Below are 23,459 nucleotides of genomic sequence, written 5' to 3' on the forward strand. Positions count from 1 at the left end.
TTTTTTTTAATATTTTTAATGACCAAAACAAAAAACGCTTAAAACCGCAGCTTCTGGAAGAACCACTTATTCTTGCCCATCTTGTACCTCTCTTCAAACTTGACCTTGGCCTCCCGTCGGGCCTTGCGTTTAAGAGCAGGGTCTATGAAGACATCCTTGTTGACAACAGTTTTGTCCAAGGGTATATCCACAGAGTACCTTGTGGGCATGAGGTGATTGTAGTTATAAACTTTCACAAAAGACTTGATCTTTGATCGCTTGGCAATCTTCTTCTTGTCCATGGCAGCTGTCACTTTGCGGGGATAGCGGTCAATTCCAGCCACCAGAGCATGGCTGTAGGGACGGTCTGAAGTGCCATCATTAATGTTCTTCACCACGACGGCTTTCCGTCCGGAGTAGCGTCCGGCCAGGACCAGCACCACTTTCCCGGTTTCATGAACCTGCCCATTTCGACGCAACCAGCAGGGTCTACAGCAGAAAGGAAGGGTGTCACAATTTTTTGACTTCTATTGGTGATGAGAGTGAGGGAAGAGAAAACAATAATCTGTCCAAGGTAGGATGTGGTGAGTAAACTAAGATAATCGAAATGCTGCCCCACAGCACATTCACGTCGGTAGTATCTTCAAAGTTGGTCCAAGGTAGGAGTGAGGGAACACAAGAGCTTGTGTTAGTTCATCATCTTGCGGAAGCTAAAACCGTGCCACCTCAGTCTGGCACACAAGTATATGTTGACGAAATCCTCTGGGAGCCAGATGGGTCTCAGAGGTTTTATAATTATGGTGGTTTTGTAAACCTCATATTTTTCACTTAGATCTAATTTACTGAAGCAAACCAAGTGAGTGAAAATTGTGACTTATAAGCCAGTTATATTAGTGAGTGACTATTTGTCTTGCAAAACAATTTGCCATAAAATTCCTCTAAATAGCAAACTTCCATAATGCATTTAAATGTGATATGATTCACAAATTCCAGCTTATATTTAGTTTTTGGGAACACAAGTATTAGATTGCACTATAGAGAACCTGGAAGGCAGAGAACTTTGATTCTTACCGAGTCAACCACCAACTAAATAAATGATTCATTCTTTCTTTTCTTTGTTCCTTTATTCTTTCACTCAGTCTACCATTTGCATATTTGATCTAGTTGTGAAGCTTTTGTATCAGCTCTAAATCCACCCTCCTGTACTCTGCTTTGTTATGTCAGTGCTGGAACTCTGCACGCCATGTTTCTGCTCTGCCACTGGCTCTACGATAGGCTGAGGCAATATGGCATGTGAGAGGGACACTGGAAAGCTAGAGAAAGAAGAGATTTGCTCGGTCTCCTCAGAGATCTGGACCCAGCAGCCTCCTTCCCCCGCATTAGGCTCGGAGAGTCCAGCATCAGCCAATCAGTTCCTCATCCTCAGAAGTCTGAGTGTCAGCTGCATGTGCTTCTCTAGCGTTTTCCAACCTGTTCCCTTTGAATGACAGCTACTTTTGCAAAGATACCTTACCTCTACCTCTGTGATGTCTTAGCGTTTACGTTCTACGCTTTCAGTTCTTCACTACAACTCTGTTAAAAAAATTAGCATGGTTTATATTTTCTTATTAGAGTCTGACAGATACAATATTCAACTTTTTTTTATTAAAAAAATCTGATATGTATGAATATCTGCATTATGTTGGCCATTGTTAATGATGGTCAAGTCAATCATGTTCTTTGCATTAATTTTTTAGGAAATATTAACTATACTTTCACAAACTATTTTAGAGTTTTCTATTTTGTGTGTGAGGAAGAAAGTAATATGAGGAAATGAATGCAATCATGCTATGGAACTAGGAATACTTGACATTCATATAGTGTTCTACAGATTTAAAAGTACCTTCATGTTCATTATACCCTGTGAAAGTACAGGGAAGCTAGTATCTGCATTTCACAGATGAGAAAACTTGATGTTCAAAATTTTCTTCAAGCTTTTTCTTTGAAACTTAAATCCCTGTTCATTGTCAAAAAATAATTTAAACATCTTTAAAGTTTTAAAATGGAAAAGCAATATGATACTAAAATCACACACATTCTCAAACTCCAGAATTTTTGGTTCTTCTACAGTGTGGGAAAATGTAAGACATATATTTAAGAAAAATATACATTAAAAATTTGTGGCAGGAGGTTGAAATAATTTTTGGCGAGCCAATGGTGCGTGTGTGTGTGTGTGTGTGTGTGTGTGTGTATGTATGTATGTAATTAAAATAAAAGAGACTCAGGAGAACAAATTTCAAATTCTAGCTCTGGAAAACACCCGTTTTGAAGACTGACAATACCATATTTTATGGTATTCCCTTTAATTCAACTGCAGTGCTAATACCATGGGCTTTTTCACAATATAAAAGTACAAAATTTGACAGTCACTTACTGCCCATAAAAAGTTCTACTTTCTAGGCTTGCACCCAAAAACTAATTTTGGTTGTATGTGGGTGTGACAAAACTCCTAAGAGTAAAAGAAAAAACAAAAGAAACTTTTCCCCAAAATTATTTGGTAAAAGTGCTTCTACAGGGTGATACAACAGATTTATATCCCTGGCTGTCCTTCCCCCCCAATATATTGCTGGAGACCTCTTGATGGGGCCTCGATTAAAAATCACAACCTTAATGCATTTTTCAAAATCAGCACTCAGAAAAATTGCAATGAGCCATATTGTTCATTTATTCTCAAAATTTTATTTCAAAGAGATACTTTATAATCTTAGTAGGGATGAATGCAATAAGAGTAAGGGTCCAACATGCTTCCAGCATTGGCTTTTTTTGTTAAGTCATTTTTTGATTGTGAAGATTCTTTTTTTTAAGAACTGAATATCTCTAAACATGCGAAATGGTTTTTTGTGTTTTCCAGAACTAGTGATTCAGAGTGTCAGATAGAGCTTCAGAAAGTGCTCTGAGGACATCTGAAACACCTTGCCTCTCAGGAATGTAGCTTTTCAAACGACATTGACTAAATATAGAAGAGTAAGAGTGGGAAAGAGAATGAGCCATTATTAACCTTCTTTTCTCTAAGAGTATATTCCTTAAGTGATCTTTGTTTTAAATTGGTCAAAAGATTTTCAGTATTCCCAATGAAGGTGGATTTTTACTTTCCCACTGCCTTTTTCTGTTTTGATTATTTTTCCTACTTCATTGTTTAAGCCAGAATCTGGTTTCAAAGTAGGACATGACTTTGACATAAATTACAGCATGCTAGAATGCTTAATCTTCTCAGTCTCATTTTATTGCTGTCCTGTATAAATAACACATAATAATTTTGTTTTATTAATATAGTGATCCATCTTTATTGCCCTGTGCTTGTTAATGAAGATTGAAAATGAAGGTCCTCACCTATAAATTAGAACTGTTTAAACAACTGACAAAACTAATTAAAGATTTTTGGTATTAAATTGAACTTTCTTTTCTTGGATATATTATTCACACAGAGTCCCGAATCCTCTTTGATATTTTTGATGTTTGAAGAGGATTATGTTCAGTCACATGTCTGAGTATGTTTAGAAATAAGGTATTCGTTTGTTAGGCTAATTAATCAATCAGCACATATCAGTTTCAGAGGAAAGGTCTAAAGTGAGCTAAGTCACTAGCACATGATTAATCCAATTTCATGGGTAAAGAAAGCTTCGAAGTAAACTGTTGAGCATGGAGAGTAATCCAGTGTTTGCGTGGACCCCTTCAGGTCAGCAGCGGAAAGAAAGGAAAGGTCCTGTGAAACATTTCCTCCTCCATTCATCTGCTACCATTGACCTTCTTTTAATCTTCTCTACAATGAAAATGACTATTTAAAGTTCCTGAAATGTGCCAAACTCTCTTTTGCCTCATGTTTTTTGCATATGCCTTTACCTTTGGCTGTACTATTCTCCCATGGTCACCTTTCGCCAAACGCTCCCTGTGCTGTGTGTCCATTGCCATAACTTGCTGGTAGGAGCTCTTTCCGGTCTCAGCTTAGATGGCGTTTCTTCTGGAAAGTCTTTTCAGTCCCAAGACTGAGATGGATTTCCTTCCTATGTGCTCCCATTATACATACCCTCTTCTTGCCTCTATTGTAATACTTATCAGTATGTTTGGTTATATGTTTGTTTACTTTTCTGAATTCTTCGTTATAATGTAGGCTTCCTGAAGGCACAGATCACTAGTATGTATCATGGTATCCAGCACATAGTATATATTGATTACTCTATTATTGATTTTATTGACATCAACAGCTGGGAAAAGCGTGTGATAAATCCAAAATGCATAGTTCATGAGGCACTACACTGTGGTGATTTTGTTGTGATTAAGAGGGGATGGGTGTATTGACACCTAATGGGTGTGGTGCGCACTGTCTGGGGGATGGGCATGCTTGTAGCTCTGATTTGGGTGGGGCAAAGACAATATATGCAATCTAAACATTTGTACCCCCATAATATTCTGAAATCAAAAAAAAAAAGAGTACAGATACTAGAGCCAGATTGCCGAGGTTTTGACTCTCAGCTCTGCTACATACTTGGTCTATGACCTTGGACAAGTTACTCAACTCCTCTGCGCTTTAATTTCCTCATCTGTAGTGTAACGGCACTAAAGGGCCTCTGCCTCCAAAAGTGTTATGTGGTTTAAACAGCTAGTATGTTTATAGAAGACTCACTAGACCAGCGGTCCCAACATTTTTGGCACCAGGGACTGGTTTCATGGAAGACAATTTTTCCACGGATGGGGATGTGCAGGTGGGTGGCAGGCGGGGCTCAGGTGGTAATGCCAGCGGTAGGGAGCAGAGCGGCTGTAAAAACAGATGAAGCTTCGCTGGCCCCCCCGTTCCTGTGCACAACTCCCTTTCCTAAGTTTCATGGAAGAAAATTTTTCCATGGGGGGTGGGAGTGATGTGCAGCCTGGTTCCTAACAGGCCACGGACTGGTGCTGGGCCCAGGGGTTGGGAACCGCAGCACTAGACCATGTTAAGTATTAGATGAAAGTTTTATTACGAAGTAAACGTCCAGAAATGAAGTTTAATGTAGGATTGTCAAGTGAAGAACTGGAGACATTATAGTTGGAAAGAGATGGAAAGGTTCAGAGTCCAAAGTTCCAGACCATCACTTCCAGGCAGTAGGAGATTATAAGAGGACCTGGCTACAGCCTATGTTTCTCTTCTTCTCTCAGTCTTAGGTCCCAGATATCTAGTTTTATAACGTCATTCCTAGAGCAATAGTTCTCACAAGAGTGTCCTTCAAGTTTCTGAATCAGAATTACCTGATCAACTTGTTAAAAGGTAGATGGCAACACAAGTGGGGTGGCTCATGCCTGTAATCCCAGCCACTCTGGAGGCTGAGAGGGGAGGATCCCTTGAGTCCAGGAGTGAGAGACCAGCCCGAACAACACAATGAGACTCTATTTCTAAAAGAATTAAAACAATTAGGCATGGTGGCATGTGTCTGTAATCCCAGCTACTCAGAAGGTTGAGGCAGGAGGATCCCTTGAGCCCAGAAATTTGAGGCTGCAGTGAGCTATAATAATGCCACTGCACTCCAGCCTGAATGACAGTGCAAGATCACATCTCTAAATTTTTTTTTTAAGGTAGATGCCAAAGCCTCACTATAGAATCCTTGCAGGAGGAGTCTGGGAAACTGCATTTAAACTGCATCACAGATGATCATGATGCATGAAGTCTGAGGACCACACATTGTGGTTCACTCTCTGGACATATTTCCAGAAGCACAGATGGGCAGGTGAGGTTTGAAAAAGACTCCCTGATGATTCAGAAATGCTTTTTATCTCTCTACTTCTCTCAGTCATAATATTTATAGCTTTTATAGCATTGCTTGCTTTGTTCCCTGTGCTTTGATGTTTGCAAAAATGTAAGATATAATCTTAGCCTCAAGTAGTTTATGACACAGTTAGTTGAGAGATGAGTGTCAAAGACATTTTAAAAAATTGTATCAAATTTACACTTAAGTTTTGGTATTGATTTTCAGCACAGTATAAAAGAGAATGGCTAGGTGGGCTGGAGTAGTCTGGAAAGATATTGGAAAGTGAGTTGGTTTTGAAACATGAGTAGAGAGTGGTTGAGTGGGAAGAGATGGGGAGACCACTGAGGCAGAAGTAAGAATGTGAGTAAAGGAACAGAGGTGGGCTTGAGGATGGGACATTTAGGGAAGAGTAAAGAGCTAGGACTCCAATTTCTCATGTTAAGAAACGGAAAGAGGGGAGAGTCAAGGCACTTGGCATCATCTCCAATTATTCTCCATAATCTTAAAAAAAAACTTAAGGGAAATCAGAATTTGACTAGATTATAGAGATTCGTTGGAAAGTCTTTACAAACTAGGCTATTATGTCAGTGTAGTTAATCTCCCACCCTCTCTGTTATACATACAGTTTACTTTCCCGGAATATGTCCAAACTAGTTGGAACAAGAGGCATTAGAATTGGATAAAAACAAATAACCTAAATCTGCAAGTTACAGGAAGAGACAGTTGCTAGTAGATTGTGACTATAGTAATTCCTGATGAGAGGGATGCAAAATGGTTTTTCTTAGAAATGTACTGTTCATTCATGTGTGTATGCAGGAGGAAAGAGAACTGGTTTGAGAAAACATGTGTGAGGTCACAGAGGAATCATAGTAGTAGTCTCATTTATCTAAATAGATATGGAAGACAGAGGGGAGGAAGAGAGAACATGATAAAGTTGGTAGAATCTAGTTGCAGCTAATGGAAAATGGGAAAAAATGTGATAGTTATGTTGCTAGAAAAGTATTCAAAATAATTATAGGAGAATGAAGAGGAGAAAAAGAATCAACACATATTTTCTTCCTCTCTTCAATTTGCTCTATTGGTCTTTTATATTACAATGTAAATTTTCTAATCCATTCAACAACTCTAAAAGTATGTCTACTATTAGGATGAGAAACTTTTCTTAGAGAGTTTAGGTGATTTGCCCAAAAGCAAGGTGGCCAAGAGAGCACATACACTGAGGTCTAGCTTATTATGAAGGCTAAATATTTTCTTGTCATCCAGTGGCATTAAATAAACTGCAACAACATTGACTACAAGCATTTTTGCATTTTCTGAAGCTAAGGGCCTCCTGTTTGAGCTTGTGCTTACTTGGTTTGTTTCTTCAATTCTTAATGTTCTTCTGGTTCCTAAAATTTGTGCTTGGATCTTGGAATTCCTGCTTTGCTCTGATGCTCTATCGCCTCCCTGTCCACTCTAGCTCTAAGTCATTCTTCTGACAATGGCCAGAGAGATCCTTCAGAAAGACAAATTTGATCACACCATTTTTCTGAAGAAAAGCCTGTTAGTGGCCTTTAGGTCCTGGGAGATGTCATGTCAGCCTCTGCCCAATTCTTTACACACGTGTCTAGTTACTCATCCCTTTTTCTGTATGATCCAGGCATGGTTGTTTTTTTTTTTTTTGTCCTCAGATAGTTTAAGACCACAATATTAGTTTTCTGAAGCTGCCATAACATATACCTACAAACTTGGTGGGTTAAAATGACAGAAATATATTTTTCCATAGTTCTGGGGCCATAAGTCCAAAATCAATGTGTCAACAGAGTTAAATCCTGCTGGAGGCTCTGAGGGAGAAATTGTTCTATGCCTTGTAATGCTAGGAAGCATCTGGTGGCTGCAGGCCATCCTTGGCATTCCTTGATTTTTATGTGCATCGCTTCAACCCCTGCTTTAGTCTTCACATGGCCTTCTGCCTGTGTGTGCCTGTGTGTCTTCCCTTTCTGTCTCATATAAGGATGCTCATCACTACATTGATGACCCACTCTAATTCAGGATCAATTCATCTCTAGATCTTTACTTTAATTCATCTGTAAAATACTCTTATTCCAAATAATGTCAAATTCTGAGTTTCTAAATGGGATATATTTTGTAAGGACACAATTCGACCTACTGCTATCTGTTCTTTGGCCCCCAAAACTTCATATCCATCCCATGTGCAAAATACATTTACCCCAACCCAATATCCCCCAAAGTCTTAATCCTTTCCATCATTGACTCTAAGTCCAAAATCTCATTGGAATTATTGTCAGCTCAAAATGTTCCAAATCACATCATTGAAATCATGGAAGTCAGGTATAGGTGAGACTGTAGTTACGATTTGTCCTAGCACAAAATTCCTGTCCATCTGTGGGTGTGTGGAACTAGAAAATGAGACATCTGCTTACAAAATACAATGGTTATATAGGTATGGGATAGATATTCCCATTCCAAAAGAGGGGAAATGGAAGGAATAAAGGAATCACTGGTTCCGAGCAAGTTTGAAATCCAGCAGGGAAAATTCCGTTAGGATTGAAGACCTGAGAATAATCCCGTGGCTCGCAGCTCTGCCCCCTGCACCTCAGTAGCCGCTTCCTCACTCTCTGCCCTCCCGGAGAGCTCCTTCCTCCTCTGCCTCGTTCTTCTTTTCCTTGAACAATAGCAGATGTTTGCAGTTAGGTAGTTCTATCAGCATGTTTTCTGCCTGTAGAATTTTGGAAGCCTGATAACTGTCTTTGATTTCATCCAATCTCTGTCCCTTTCTGTCCAAGCTGACAATGTTTCAGTTAGTATAACATTCTTAAAAACATTGCGGGCCTCCCCTTTATGACAAGGCTATCCGTGTCATTAGACAAGAGAATTCTCTGCAGGTCATTCTTGGGTAACTCCATAGCTATACCTGGCTTCTAACATGGTTGATTGGATCCATGATTCACACGTCTAATCTCTTCAACATAAGTTCGTTCAGCCACGCCCTTGTACTTCTTTTCAGGTTTACTTTCTCAACCATGATTTTCTTAATATTAGCACCCTTTGCAATCTGGATGGGCTAAGAATTTCCCAAATCATCAAGGGCTGGTTTCTTTCTACTAACAGCCCTTTCCTCGATTTAGCTTTTTCCTCTTGCATTTAACTAAAATCAAGAAGGAAAAATCAGTCTTTACCTTCCACACTTTACTTGGAAATTTCCTCAGCTAAATATTCAAGTTCGATGCTTATAAATTCTGCTTTTCACTCACCTACAGAACACCATTCAGTCAAATTTTCTTACATTTTATAAAAGGATCTCCTTTTCTCCAGTTTCCAGTAACTGTACTCATTTACTTCTGATAACTTACATTGAACATTTATATTTTCACTAATTATCTCTCCAAAATAATCTAGGCTGTTTCCATTATGTACCTTAAAATTCTTCCAGTCTCTATTACCCCTTTCCAAAGTCACTTCTATATTTTAAGATGTTTGTTACAGTAGCACCCCACTTCCCACCATCAAAATTTCTATCAGTCAGGAGATATACATATATATACACACACACACGCATATATACATACACATATATATGTGTATATATATGATGACTTATAAGGAAATAGAGGAATGATAGTGTGTTTATATGTGTGTATGTATGTACGTGTATATAATTTATTGCAAGGAATTGATTTACACAATTGTGGGAGCTGGAAAGTGTGGATTATGTAGAGAAGATCAATAGGCTGAACTCTCAGGCAAGAGTTGAAGCTGTAGTCAAGAAATGAAATTTCCTCTTCCTAACAGAAACCTTAGTTTTTTTCTTAAGACCTTTCAACTAGTTAGATGAGGCCTATCCATATTATCAAGGAAAATCTTCTTTACTTAAAGTCAACTGATAGTAGATGCTAACCACATCTATAAAATAACCTTATAACAATACCTGGATTAGTGTTTCACTGAATAACTGGATCATATAATCTATCGAAGTTGACACATAAAATTAACTATACAGCCATTGAATGTTTTCTCATCTACCTGTATCTACTCTCCTCTAGCTAACTCATATTCACACTTCAGTTTGCAGCATAAATATCTTCTCAGTCTTGGAAGATAGCTTGCTCTAGGCCCCAGACCAAGTTCATTTCCTATTAAATGTCCTTGATAGCACCCTCTATGTATGTGCATTACGCTGTATATTATTTAGTAAATATCTAAGCCACCTGCTGGATTGTAATTTCCATGAAGTTCCATGAGTCTATCTTGTTCCCCATATAGTTGGCACTCAATAAAGTCTGTTGAGTGAGGGAATGAATAAATCACGGATTAGGCAGATCCAGATGGCAGGTTCTCTACATCCATAGCTCAAGGATCCAGGGCCAGCTCTTGCTATTTTAATGAGAGCCAAAAACACTTTTAAAAAACCATTTTCCTTTTCAACTGCACTTAGCTTTTAAGAACATTGTGTCCAGAGACTAAATAAAATAGAGTAAAATTTAAAAAACAAGACTTAGTTTAACAGTTAAAACTGAGCAATAGCATCCTTTTCTACTTAGCATTTGCCTTTCCCTGAGAGTATAGAAAACCACTAGTGTAGAGGGTGGGGAGCTCCAGGATAATAAGAATTTTAGGATTTGACATTAAATCTGAAAACATATTTTAAAAAATGTTGGAAGAATAGGCTTTGAAGTTATATAGGCATGGATTCATGTGCTGATTATAACAGTAACCATCAAGTAATCTTGATCAAATTACTTTCTTTAACCTCAATAGCTTTACAATATTATTCAAGAAATTTCGGTAGACTCGGTCTGTTGGAACTGAGTTATATTTGAGGGGATATCTATTTTAACTGAAGTAAAGGAAGCAAACCTGGGTGCCAAATGGAAAAGGACTCTGTTCTTCTAGAACTAAGCTGGTCAAGAGATGAGGGTGTTCAACATATGCCTATAGATGGAAAGACAATAATCCAGCAGGAAAATGTAGACTCTACTGTTAATAATAAAAAATGACAAAATCATATTGAATACTATTTGCTACGCACTTTATTTGGGCCAGGAAAAATTTACACACTACTATTTGATGTGCAAAACATTGTAGTTCCTTCAGTTTTACTTAGAGAAAATAGAGCAAATTAATTGGGATAGTTATACGTAAATTCCACTTATATTCTTCATTTGCAAAATATCTGTGATAATACTTGCTCTACTGATAGTCTAGAAATTGTTGGAAAAATCAGAATAAAAATGAGATACTATGTTTGAAATTGGTTTGTACCTTGTGAAGAAAATAAAAGGTATGATTATTAAAGAGCTTGTACCTACATGCTTCAACAACTGAACAAATTTGTACTTAAAAAACAAATCACTCAAACTGGTTGTTATTTGGCATCATGTAGACAAAACAATAGTTGATTTTACAACCTTTCACATTTCAACTGGTTGTCATGGCATCATGTTGACTGAAAAGAAAAGTGATTCTCTCTCCTCCACAGTTTTCAGATTCCATAAAACATTAAATAAAGAGATCTGAAAATAGAGGACAGTTTTAAAGTCTCCACTCAAGGCTTAGTCATAGGATAAATTTTAGAACATGCCTTTTGTTGTGTCCTGAATAAGCTGATATTGAACATGCCTCATGCTGTTTGTCTTTGGGAGATGCCCTAATTTAGAGTCTGCTTTTGACCTTCTGGATAGAAGAAGAATAAAAATGGCCGTGGAACTGGCCAAAAGAGGAACAATGTTGGCTTCTCTTTTAGTTATCAACAATATAAATCAAAAATGATATAATGTTATAATTGAAAATGTATTTAAAACATTATTCATGCCAGCCTCTCCAGAGATCACATTTCAATTTAATGTAAGAGTCAGGACTATAATCCTGGTTTCCTAAGGCCAAGTTAAATATCTCTCACTCCCACTCCTTGCCCTCAACTGTGCTGCACTGTAAAAGAAATGGAAATCATGTCGGCTTTAATCTTCTTTCCCTTTGATTTGAATCCTATGTAAACACAGCATGTAAGGTCTCCATAATTCTTAATAACCTCACATGTATTTTGTCTAGATAAATTTGACAGAAGACGGCACATGCATTCCCCACTTCTCAGCATACTGGATGACTCATGGTTCAGTCTGCCTAGTATAGACACAGCTGGAGCTGTCTTCACCCACTGTTACATCCCCTGACAAGTTCTTAAGAAAACTTCTTATTACATTCAGTAAAGAGACTAAAGGTAAAGTCTCCTGTAGGCCTACTGAATGATAGGAAGGCTGACCACTCTCCCTTTCAGAGCCCATTTATCGGGAGCATTATTCTGAGTGGATGGCTCACTTCTTTGCCAAAAGTGCTTATTTTCCTTTTACCCAACATTTCCCAGAGGCAATCAGGACATGACTCATTCTTAATCTTTGTTAATACAGGGAAGCATGAGCCTAATTCAGACATTGCAATAGTGGCCAGTACACTGCATAGCTAAGCAAAACAAAACAAACCAATCTTGATATAGTATCATGACAATAGCCAAAATGGCTCTCTGAATAATTTTGTATGGAGAGAACTGCAAAGCCACTTAAATTATAGAAGTATTAACTAAGCCGAGAGATAAAATTTAGTTACTGCCATATTATGGGTTTGAGGAAATGAGAGTTCATTGAAGCTTAAATTTGAAGTTGAATAATGGCTACTATGTTAACCGTTATATAGACAATTGACCATTTCTTTTATCACTACTGATTTAAAGTCTGTTTAAAATCATCAGTGTAGTCAAGCCTATTTTCATAAAATTATATTTTCAGAGCATTTTACTGCATACTTCCCACCCCAGACCCCACTTATTACATATGTGTATTTTAAAATGGTTTATGTGTGTTATCTTAAAAGATATTTTTATAGCAATGTCTGAGAAGTCTCAGAGATTTAAATGGATTGTCTAAAGCTATGTAGCTAGCACATAGGGAAACCAGACCTCGGGTTCAAGAGCTATTTCCAACATGTTAAACTATTTCTGGTAGAGCTTCCCTGGAAAATTTGAGGTTGTTTTTTATTTATTTGTTTGTTTTTTACTCATCAGACAACAACTGCCTTCCTTCTTCCATCTAATTTTACATAAAACCCGACTTCATTTCCTTACTGTGTTCTATGGACCAAGTATTCTCTCATTATAGCCATATGTCTACATAGCCTACCATTTCACACAGATTAAGTTGTAACTTTTTAAAGGATTCCTTCCTGAGTGCTCATTGTGTTAAGTAATGTGTATGCTGTCTTATGTTGGATACTTCATGCCTGGGTTTAAAAACACTTTTCAGAGAATCAATGTTTAAAATATAAGCTCATTTGTCAATATTGTGCACAGAATGAAGTAGAGGCTTCTGGTACAATCCTGGACAAACTAGAAGCTCTAGAGCTGATATTGGCCAGACTCTAAAATGAAGAAATTTACCTTATTTTCCCTTATCTTCCTTCTTGGCTTCCATTTTAGGAGAATTAATGTTGTTTCCCTTTGTGGAGATTATAGTCTCCATAAAGACAAACACTGAATATGTGATTATAGTGTGAGTTTCACAAAAGGGCAATAGTAGGGAGCATTACACATTTCATTTGGCACATACTCTGAAGGAGTCATACTTCCCCTTTCTAAGTGCAATGCTATACATATTTCGTGTAGATACCTACTGCCTGTTGTAATGTGCTGGAAAGGCCCAATACATCATAGCTACTGTGTATATTGCCTGTTCTCACTGATGTTAATCTATATCTTATTGTCGTTAAACAAAAATTTCTCTAATTTTCACTGGAGAACAAGATGGTTTGGGGGAATAATATGGATTCGCTAAACCTGGTTAAAAATCTTACCATTTACTAGCTATGTAACCTTGGATGAGTTACTTAACCTGTCAAAGGCTCAGTTTCCTTATGTGTAAATTTAGGTGGAGATTGATGATCACTTCATTTCATTTATGTGAAATATTGTACATGGAAATGCTTTCATATACAAACTACAAATATTGCTTTACAGCTAGTTTCAGAATATCTCAAGAAAGGAGGTGACAGACCTGTGTACAGTTTTCAATGTTTTTACTTCCGATCTTTCTTTGTTCGTTGCCTATAATAAACTTGTATCCATGCTTGCCATAGCACAGAGGACTTCGGAAACATTTAAAATACAACCTTAGGCAGAGGTACTTCACAGCAAAATGAATGGTTTCAGAGGAAATGAGACTAGGAATTTTGAAAATCTGATGTTTAACATTAAACAGAGTATGGAATCTATTCTACCTATAAGGTCATCAGTGTCGGAAAAAAAAAAGAAAGAGAATATTCCAAACTACTGCTTGAAAGTCCTGGACGATCGGGGAAAAGGGAACTACAAAGGCAAGATTCTGAGAAACTGGAAGGAAAAAACCACTTGGGTCAATTTCAAAAATGGAATGCAGATCTTGAGCTGGACTCCTCTTCTCCCTAAGCATTTCTTGCTTTGAGTGGTATTTGACCAGATGATCTGACAAATAAAATGTTTGGTGTGATGTGGCTGTGATGGAGACAGATGCCCATTGAAACACATGGGACCTACAATGAAAGTAAGGGGACACAGAATTAATCCAATACATCACCACTCTCCTCTATGTCAGCTTTAAAGATCTGGTCTCTCAGAAACTGAAGAAGTGAGAAGCTGGTGAATTAATCCAATGCATCATCACGGGATCTCTTGGTATCTGTCTGTAAATTCTGGCCACCAAAGGTATATGGGACAAGTTTAGTTATGTTAGAGTATTTATGAATTGTACAAGTTTCCCTTTAGCTTATTCACTGGAAGTTTTCCAGAACAGACAATGTACAGGCTAAATCAACGGCAGCATTACATTGGAATCATAAACTAAAAATAGGAAAAATTTAAACTAAAAATAGGAAAAGTTTCATTCTCATATTAAAAAGATAAATTCCAACCCAATTATTTTCCCTACTCAATTCAGTTATCATGTGTCCTTGAGCTGATAGTGAGAATTTTGCTTTTTTTTCTATCTCTCTCTTTTATTTTTTTTTTATTGTTGGCTCTGCCTGTCAAAGAAGAGCCCCATGAGAACAGAAAGCATAATGTCTTGTGTTTTTGCCTACAAAACTGTATTTACTCCTGATAAGGCTGCTGTGTATGGCTTAGTTTTTAATTTAAAAACTAGTTTCCCATTAAATAGTTTCAGTTTTTAATCAGCCAGTCAGCAGGCCGTAATAGCTAATCCTGTAAAAGGGTTAAGTCTTCGTTTACTTCATGTTTATTTGAATCTCACAATTCAGATAAGAGAGAAAAACACATCCAACTTTTCTTAGGCTGGAGACACTGAGTGAGATATGAGATGCTATATAGTCATGAGACAGTTGCTCTGAATAATAAGTGAAAATGACAAAGCCTACAATATTTTGACTTGAATAATAGATTATTAGGTACTTAACAAAAGAAAGGATCTTGATGATGGAGTTAGGCAGACTCCTGAAAATACTTTTATGATACATAATTTTCCTGTGTGTAAGAAACCAAAGCTTCCTTTTTTTATACATTTAATCTTGGGAGCAATAGTTTGCTTTAATTTAGACCTAAAATTACAAAACTAAGCCATACCTGATGTTGGAAAAGGCAACTATTTTCACTAATACAGCAAAACCACTGGCTTGACAGTTTTGCAAATATACATTTGGAAGCAGAGGTTATTAGCTTTTACTCTTGGTACCAGAATGACAGCATAAATCCTTAGACCATGTACACTGCAGTACATTCATTAACATGCCCCAAACTTCTGGACTGCCTGGTTATCGGGTGACAATGCTATGCTCTTCGGTGTCAAGGGGCAGTGGCAGCTGTCAGGAAGAACAGCAGGTGGCTGTGCAATTGCTGTATCTCCACTTTAACTTTCCACAACTGCTCAAGTTAGGAGTTGAACTGTAGCACAAAAGGAACACCCACCTTACTCTCATTTATTTAGCAGATTCGAAAGGTATATTGAGGTGAATTACTATCCCTTGTCAAAATGGTCTAATGGCTGCCAGAGTTACCTTTCAAAGGGTAGGAGTCAGTGGCCTGAGGGATTGAGTGGAAACCACATTGGTTTTAGTGGTAAGAGGTATTTGCCAAGAAAGAAAGGAGAGCAGAGAAGGATTCATGTTGATCTCTTGTCTAGAACTTAAAGTGCCATAAAACATTCTTATAACTCAGCTGGCAGTTACAAGGGGTAGGAAACAGAATTGTTCCATTTTCCTGAAGGGGTAACCTAAGGTAAATGGTATTTTAACAAGGGCCATTTGGGAGTGGATGAGATTATATAAACTCATAGGAATTTTTGTTTGTTTTACTTTACTTTTGACGGCTGTCCAGTTCCTACTTTAAATACTTAAGGACTTTGTCATAGGCCTCAGAATAACATGAGTTTAGTTAATAACTCAGCACACATTAGAACTGAGGGCTATTTTTTTTCCCTGTTAATTAGTTACTTTTTATTGAGAATAGGGATTACATATTGTCTCTGGTACATATTTAGGTGGGTAGAATGTACAGTTGACCCTTGAACAACATGAATTGGAACTGCATGGGTCCCCTCATACATGGATTTTTTTCAACCAAACATGGATTGAAAATACAGTATTGTTGGGATGTGAAACCCTTACATATGGAGGGCCAACTTTTCCTCTATCCTCAAGTGCCTTGGGGCAGACTGGGGGACTTGAGTGTACACAGATTTTGGTATATGCAAAGGTCCTGAAACCAATTCCTGGCTTATATCAAACAAAACCTGTATTAAATAAATTAATGAATTAATATCTGAACCCTGATTAGCTGTGAAACACAACGTTGTACAGGCTCAATATTAACACTTAATAAGTAGTTTTTTTGGATTATTCTTACTTTATATTTGTTAAAATATCATATAATTTCATTAAATTTTAGACCCCTTTAAATTTTCTTGAATTTTTTGTGCATTTTAGAGTAATGGGCCACTGGTGTTTCCTAATTCAGAAGCAGACAATGTTTTCAATGTAGTCTCGAATGCTTGTTTCCTTCTTCAATTTCTTTTCAGTTTGGAAAACACTTTTTTTCCCTTGCAAAATATTTAGAGATCTCAAGGTATCTCTGAATTTTGAATCAAAATGTGCAGTATCTCCACATTTTGGTAGCAGAAAGGACCTTCTCTTAAGATTGTGAGTTTGTTTCTTCTTTCTGCCAGGAACTAACTGTTCCTTTGAAAATCGCTTAATTGTCCTCTGTAAAGTGGGCTGAATTCCCTTCTGCTGTAATATTCTGTAACCATGTGAGCAGTGAGTGTAATGGCTCAGGAGCTAAGAGATTGAACCAATCCAAAGGTATTCATCAAAAACCTACCATGTGCCAGTCCTTTCTAGGGTAGTCAGTGTTACAACAGAAATGGAAGATTCTGTTGTATCTCCAAGAACAAAATTAAAGTCTTATAGTTAATTAAATGCTGGGTCGAGTGATTCAGACTGTAGACACTATAGGGGATCAAAGAACCAAAAGATTGAAAATATTCAAGACCAGAGTCATTTACTTGAAATTAGTAACCATAGTGTTTATTTACAATTCTGAAAAGGCAAAAAAATGCAGTCAAATCTGTGACAAGATGACAAAACTGACATAAGTACTCAGTGTTCGCATGAAAATAATAGACGAAATAGTAGGTTGTTCTGATCCAGCTGTGATATTGAAAATGTCACTTTTACTTTTTATGTATTATTGCCTCTGAATTCTTTTATATGTAAAACCCTAAGGTCACCTGACACACCATCAGGCAATTACTGCTTCTTTCACTGTGCAAGTCGTGGCTGATAAAGTATACGTCATTACATTTCGGAATGCTCCGTTCTTCTCCTCTTCACCAGGGCTCCTCCTTGTCCATACACATAGTTTGGCTGGGGTAGAGGAGTAAAGTTAGTAGGAGTAATCACACAGTAGCCTGCTGTGAAGAAGAGTGAGCTTTATTTACAGCACAGCACTCTGATTTGGCTTTAAGAGAATTACATCAACTAAAAATTATACATAATCGACTTGGCAGAAACAGAACCTGGTGGTCAGGCCTGATTCTATCAAATAGAAACACTTGGAAAGTAATGTTACCAGGGTATTTCTTACTCTTATTTATAGCAGGTGTCCACAGGACAGTAATCCTCACAGATCCTCAAATCCTTCTTAAATGCTAAGGTTTTGAGCTAGAGATAGCCTGTGGCTCTTTGACAAAAAGTGTTATGCTAATTAAGATCTAACCAAGTCTTCTGATTTAAGATAAGTCAGAGCCTAAAAGGAATTCTTGTCGTGAATTAATTCACTCAGTGTAATATCTTTACCATAAATTCTGGAGGAATTTTGAGGCTACAGATATAGGTCAAGTAAGAAAAAAAAAAAACAAAAAAACGTAAAAGCAATATCATTAGCCAAAACAATAGACACTGGGGAAAAAAAAACAAACCTCAGCTATAAAAAATAGTATATTTAGATCAGCAGTATTGTTTGGGTTAAATTTGCCATTTTTCCCCTAAAATAATGTATTTAATGCTTAATGTAATTGCTTTTAAAGGACTGGTTTGTGTGTGTGGATATAGCATATGAGCTTTTGTAGCAAATAAATTTTAAGAAAAAAATCACTTGTTTGCTTACTTGTTTTTCCTTCTGTATTGTGAATTTGACAAAAAGGCAAGGAATATCACTTATTCCTATTTATATCACCAGTGCATAGCACAATCCTGACCCATATTGTATACTCAGGAAATGTTGGGTGGCAATGCTGAACATAAATATTTTCAATGATGAGTTTTCTTAAGAATAATAAGAACATTAAAAAAAAATGGGTGGAGACTAGAAGTTTTTAAGGCATTTAGTTGAGCAAAACAAGGCCTGATATTCCATGTTAGCACAGATCCATTTTTAACTAAATTTGAAATATAAAATAAAGTAGCAGTGTTATAGAATCAATGCAGTGATTCTTCCATTTTCTTAACATAGCAGTAAGCAGGTTTTCAAGACCTATTGATATAATTTTGGATTTGTTTTGGATTTATTATTATTTGAGCAACTTCTACCACCTTGACCCAACCATTTAGACTCTAGGAAATCATTTTGTCATGTTGTCATAATTTTCTAAACTGGAGAGGTCAATAATAATGAAAATAAATTTTCAGCTATTGAGGAAAACTTGTTAATAAGAAAAAATGTAGCCAGGGTAGGAAACTGATGCAATTGTACACAAGAGGGAGTGTTCAATGTAATTATTCTAATAGATAAAGAGTTTATTGAATTCCTGCTGAATTTTTTCATTTGAAGATCTCAGAGATATTTTATTTTGTCTGAAAGATGTTGTAACCTATTAGAACATATTTCAACCCAATGACTAAAGTATATATGCACCTCTAAATTGGTAGTTATTTTTCATTTTCGGGTAACAATATGCAGTATATATAAATGTCCCAGCTGTATTACAGAACATCTAAATGGTAAAATGTATGTTTTTATCATACTTTTTACTCTAAAGGAAACTGAGGCTCAAAGAGCTAAAATAACTTGCTGAAGGTCATGATCAAAGTCCTTGGCCCATATTGTTAACCAGAGTGATGCAATTATGACCCTCTGGTGCCATGTGTTAATATCGAATGTTCATTTAGGAAGACAGTAAATTTTTGTGGAATATTTTCACATTTAATAATTTAAGTTTAGAAATTTATTTCAAGACTTTGTTATAATAGTTTATGCATGTGTATGTATCTAATATACAAAGATGAAACTTTTATGTATATGCATATTCTTTTATCTTAAAATGTTTTCCAAGAATCATAGCCACTAAGTTTCTGAAATATGATAGAATATGAGTCTTATAATCAATGAAGTACTAAAAGGAGGCTAACCTGCAATCTTTCTGGTTTACTGTTTTCTTTATGCATGAAATACTTTGTGTCAGCTTTTTCAAAGAAAGGGAAAAATAACAATAATGTAATTTCCTAAATTCCCTTTAGTCTTTGAAAAGGAAAATCCAGTTCCAGATAATGAAGTTGAGCATGGTGAGATTTAAATTCTATCTTAAAAAGTTTCATTAACTTGCAGTTATTTATTCTAACGAAGACAAAGGATCCCTGGATAATTGAAACCCATAGATCATTGAAAAAATGCAGTTAGCATTATTTCTCAACTTCAGTCCATACGGAATTTTTTATTGGCATTATAATCAAGTAATCTTCTCATTTAAATTTTACTTCTTCTCCCTTATTTTTTCATGTAATGGGAAGGAAAATACCTAAATTAATAAAGAGCAGAGGGTGAAAAGTACCTGGTTTCTATCTGGTGGTAGATCAGGGCCCAGACTGCTGAAGCATTTATAGTATGTAAGACAATAATAAAACTAAAACATTTTAAATATAGTGATTGGAGGAATTTTGAACACTATGAATAAGAGAAATGAATTTTAACTAGTTTTATATTATCAGGTACAGGCTAAACTTTGTAATGCCCTGAATTGGAAAAAACAGTTTTCTTACTGGCCTTCTGTTGCTTTTTATTAGCCATATGTTCCTGTGAGCAGAGTAGCAGGTATATGACCTGTCACTTATTATTCAGAAAGCTTATTAACATATATACATCTCAATGTGGGTATAACAAGGCAATGAAATCTATAGCAAATTGGCAAATGGATAAAATGCCTTGTTCAACTAATTGGTATGTTTAAAACACTGAGTTTGTTTGATATTATGTTTTAGTAACTCCAATATTTCATCGAATCGTACAATAACTATTAAGCATGTATTCCACTCCTGGGAGTAGAATGAGGGATGAGAAAGTCTTTGACTGACCCTTCCAAAGCTGATCTGCAGTTGGCCCTGTGACGTGGATGAACACAGGGTGCTAAGGCTGGGGTCAATGAGCGATTCCTGAGGAAATAATAAGGTTAATTAGTAAATAATGTATTCTAAATTGACTGGCATAATCAATGTGATTATCCAAAATTGTTTATACTCTTTGTTTGTTTGCCACAGGGAATTTCTTCAAAGAAAAACTTCGATGTCTTAACAATGCAAATTAATACAGTAATGATCTCCTTTGATTGAAGCGTGGGTGGGGACTCGGAGCTTTGTGTTTTCAGCTTTCCATCCTTCCTTGTTTCCATTTTTCCTCAGATCGCGATGGGCGAGTTGGGGGTGGATGGTGCCACAGTAACCACCAACTTGGTGATCGGAGCTAGCTCCGGGTAAGACTTGTCTCTGACTTCCCATCACCTGCATCTTGTGTGCTTACCACTTGCTCCCGCCTCGTGGTGCGTGGCGAGCTTCTAGAGACCTGGCTGCTCGGTGCTCTTCACTCTGTTGCCACCACTTCCTGGGCAGAGAGCTGATCTCTGCCTCCTGTGGGATTTTATATCACTTGATCTGTTCATTCACTCACCTAATCAGCATTATCGAGCATGTTATGTGCTGGCCACTGTGCAAAATATAAGGGTTATAGAAAAAAATAAAACAATCATATTTGAACAGCTCTATCAAAGTGGAATTTTCATAACATATATTCAACCATTTTAAGTGATTTTTAGCAAACTTACACAGTTGTGCAACCATCAATGAAATTCAAGTTTTAAACATTTCCATCATCTCAAAAAGATCTCTTGTGCCCACTTGCAGTCAATCTCCACTCCCTCTCCCAACCACAGGCAACCACTAATCTGCTTTCTGTCTTCATAAGAATTGCCTTTTCTGGCCATTTCATATAAATGGAATCCTACAATATGTAGTATTTTTCATCTGGCTTCTTTCACTTCGTATGATATTTTTGAGGTTCGTCTATGTTGAACCATTAATTAGTTGTGTGCTCCTTTTTATTTCTGAATAGTATCTTATTGCATGGATATGTAACTTTTTTATACATTAAGATAATCACATTTTGTAATTAAAAATAAGATAAAGGTTTTAATGTGATCTATAGCAAGAATTTACTGCATATTTTCACATATTTTAAGGGATTGGAAAGTTGCTAAAAGTGGTATTTGCTGCTTTAGTCAGACTTTGGAGAGATTGAGGCTTTTGTTCTTCTGGGAAAAGTTTGAGGAAAAAGAAAGAGCTTTGAGGCTGCAGACACCATGACTGAACTATTATAAGAACCTATTCTTCCATTGGTTAAATAAATCATGTCATTAGAGAATCCTGGTACCACTGATAATAGCTTAGCAGGAATGGCTCAAAAACTAACGATAATTCACCTCTGGAATGGCAGCATGGAGAGCCCCACGGAACTGCTCCCAGTGAAAGAAGTACTATCTATATATTTACGTATGCACATGTGTGTGTGTGTGTGTGTGTGTGTGTGTGTGTGTGTGTGTATACATACACACACACACACATACACCCCATTCGAAATCCTTGGAAATTGTCTTAAGGGTTTATAGCAAACAAATGAAGAAATATTTATTCTGGAATTTGAGCCACATCCCACTTCCTTCTTCCATCCTCCCTCAATCCTTTCACCCCACCCTCTCCCACCAGCTCAGTGTGACAGGAGCCCACTGCTCTGGGTAGATACGGCCAAGACAGCCTTCCTTCTCCCTCCAGCTCCCAGTCAAGGCACAGGGCATATCACAGGAGGGGCAGGCTACCAGCATTTCTGATCCCCTCCTACTCTGTGTCGCAGAGGTCACATTGCTGAATGAGACGTCAGGGGCTTTCTTCCACCATCCAGCCTCCACTCTTAGGGTGGGTGTTCTACTTGGGCATGGCAAGCAGAGAACATTAGGGCCCTGATCACCTTCACTCTCGTTCACTCCTAGGGAAGACTGTTGATTCCAGGAGAGGCAAGGTGAGAATAACAAAGGCCAGGATGAGAGAAGAGTCTTAGAGATGGTGCTCAGGGAAAGACATAGTCCATAAAAACGGAACTCCAGAGCTTTCACCAAAGGAATTAACTCAGAATAATTAAAACAGAATGTGGGTAATTTCAAGACCAAGGGCGCTCTCAAAAACAATGAAGACTTTGGTGACAGACAATTAAGAGGAGGCTGTTAGTTCCATGAGAGAAACAAGCTAAACTGTAGGCCGGTTACCAGAGATAATCAGGGAAACAGTTAAGAAAAGCCTTGGTAGAGTCAAAAGAAACCTCCAAGGCTGGCCTCAACACCCACCCCTGCCCAAATTTAATTGCACCAGACTGTGGACTAATTTATGTCTCAAGACACTGTCAAAAACAATAGAGCAACCAGCTCATAATTAGTGGAGTTTAACATCTGGGTGTGATACCAGTAGAGGCAACACCAGTAGTGTAACATAGAGGTCAGGAAAAGAGACAAAGCAACTGCTAAAACAGTTGCCATCCCGTGGTGATTGTGCACACACCCTACTCCACACCTTAGGAGGAGTGAAATTAGAAGTTTTCCGTATCAGAGAAGACAGACTTCACTAAAATATTTAGCCAAGTTAATAACCAAATAAACAAGCAAACAATAATAAAAATAATCTCTGGAGAGGGGGTTGGAAATCAATATCCAGAGCTGTGACAGTATATTACCTAAAATGTCCAGTTTTTAACAAAAAGTTATGGGACATGTAAAGAACAAATAAATGTGACCCATACACAGAGGGGGAAAAAAGCGGTCAAAAGAAATTGCCTGCGGGAGGGGCCAGGTGTCAGATTAGATGAACAATAATCCCTGGAGAAGGGATCTCCTTCAGTCTGGCTGGAACGGAAGGCTTTCCAGAGGTTCAGGCTCCAGGCTCCAG

At 37.3% G+C, this 23,459-nt stretch overlaps 1 pseudogene across 1 annotated transcript; it reads right to left on the bottom strand.

Annotated features, from left to right (window-relative positions):
- LOC105808183 lies at positions 1–20,981 on the bottom strand (annotated as a pseudogene). The gene is made up of 3 exons (XR_001137367.1): positions 20,786–20,981; positions 17,518–17,630; positions 1–506 (listed from the first exon to the last, which is right to left on the bottom strand). The product of XR_001137367.1 is annotated as a 60S ribosomal protein L27 pseudogene (transcript).
- Positions 20,982–23,459: the final 2,478 nt, after the last annotated feature.

This window comes from Propithecus coquereli, unplaced genomic scaffold, assembly GCF_000956105.1.
Source record: "Propithecus coquereli isolate 6110/MARCELLA unplaced genomic scaffold, Pcoq_1.0 Scaffold17, whole genome shotgun sequence".
Taxonomy (NCBI): Eukaryota; Metazoa; Chordata; class Mammalia; order Primates; family Indriidae; genus Propithecus; species Propithecus coquereli.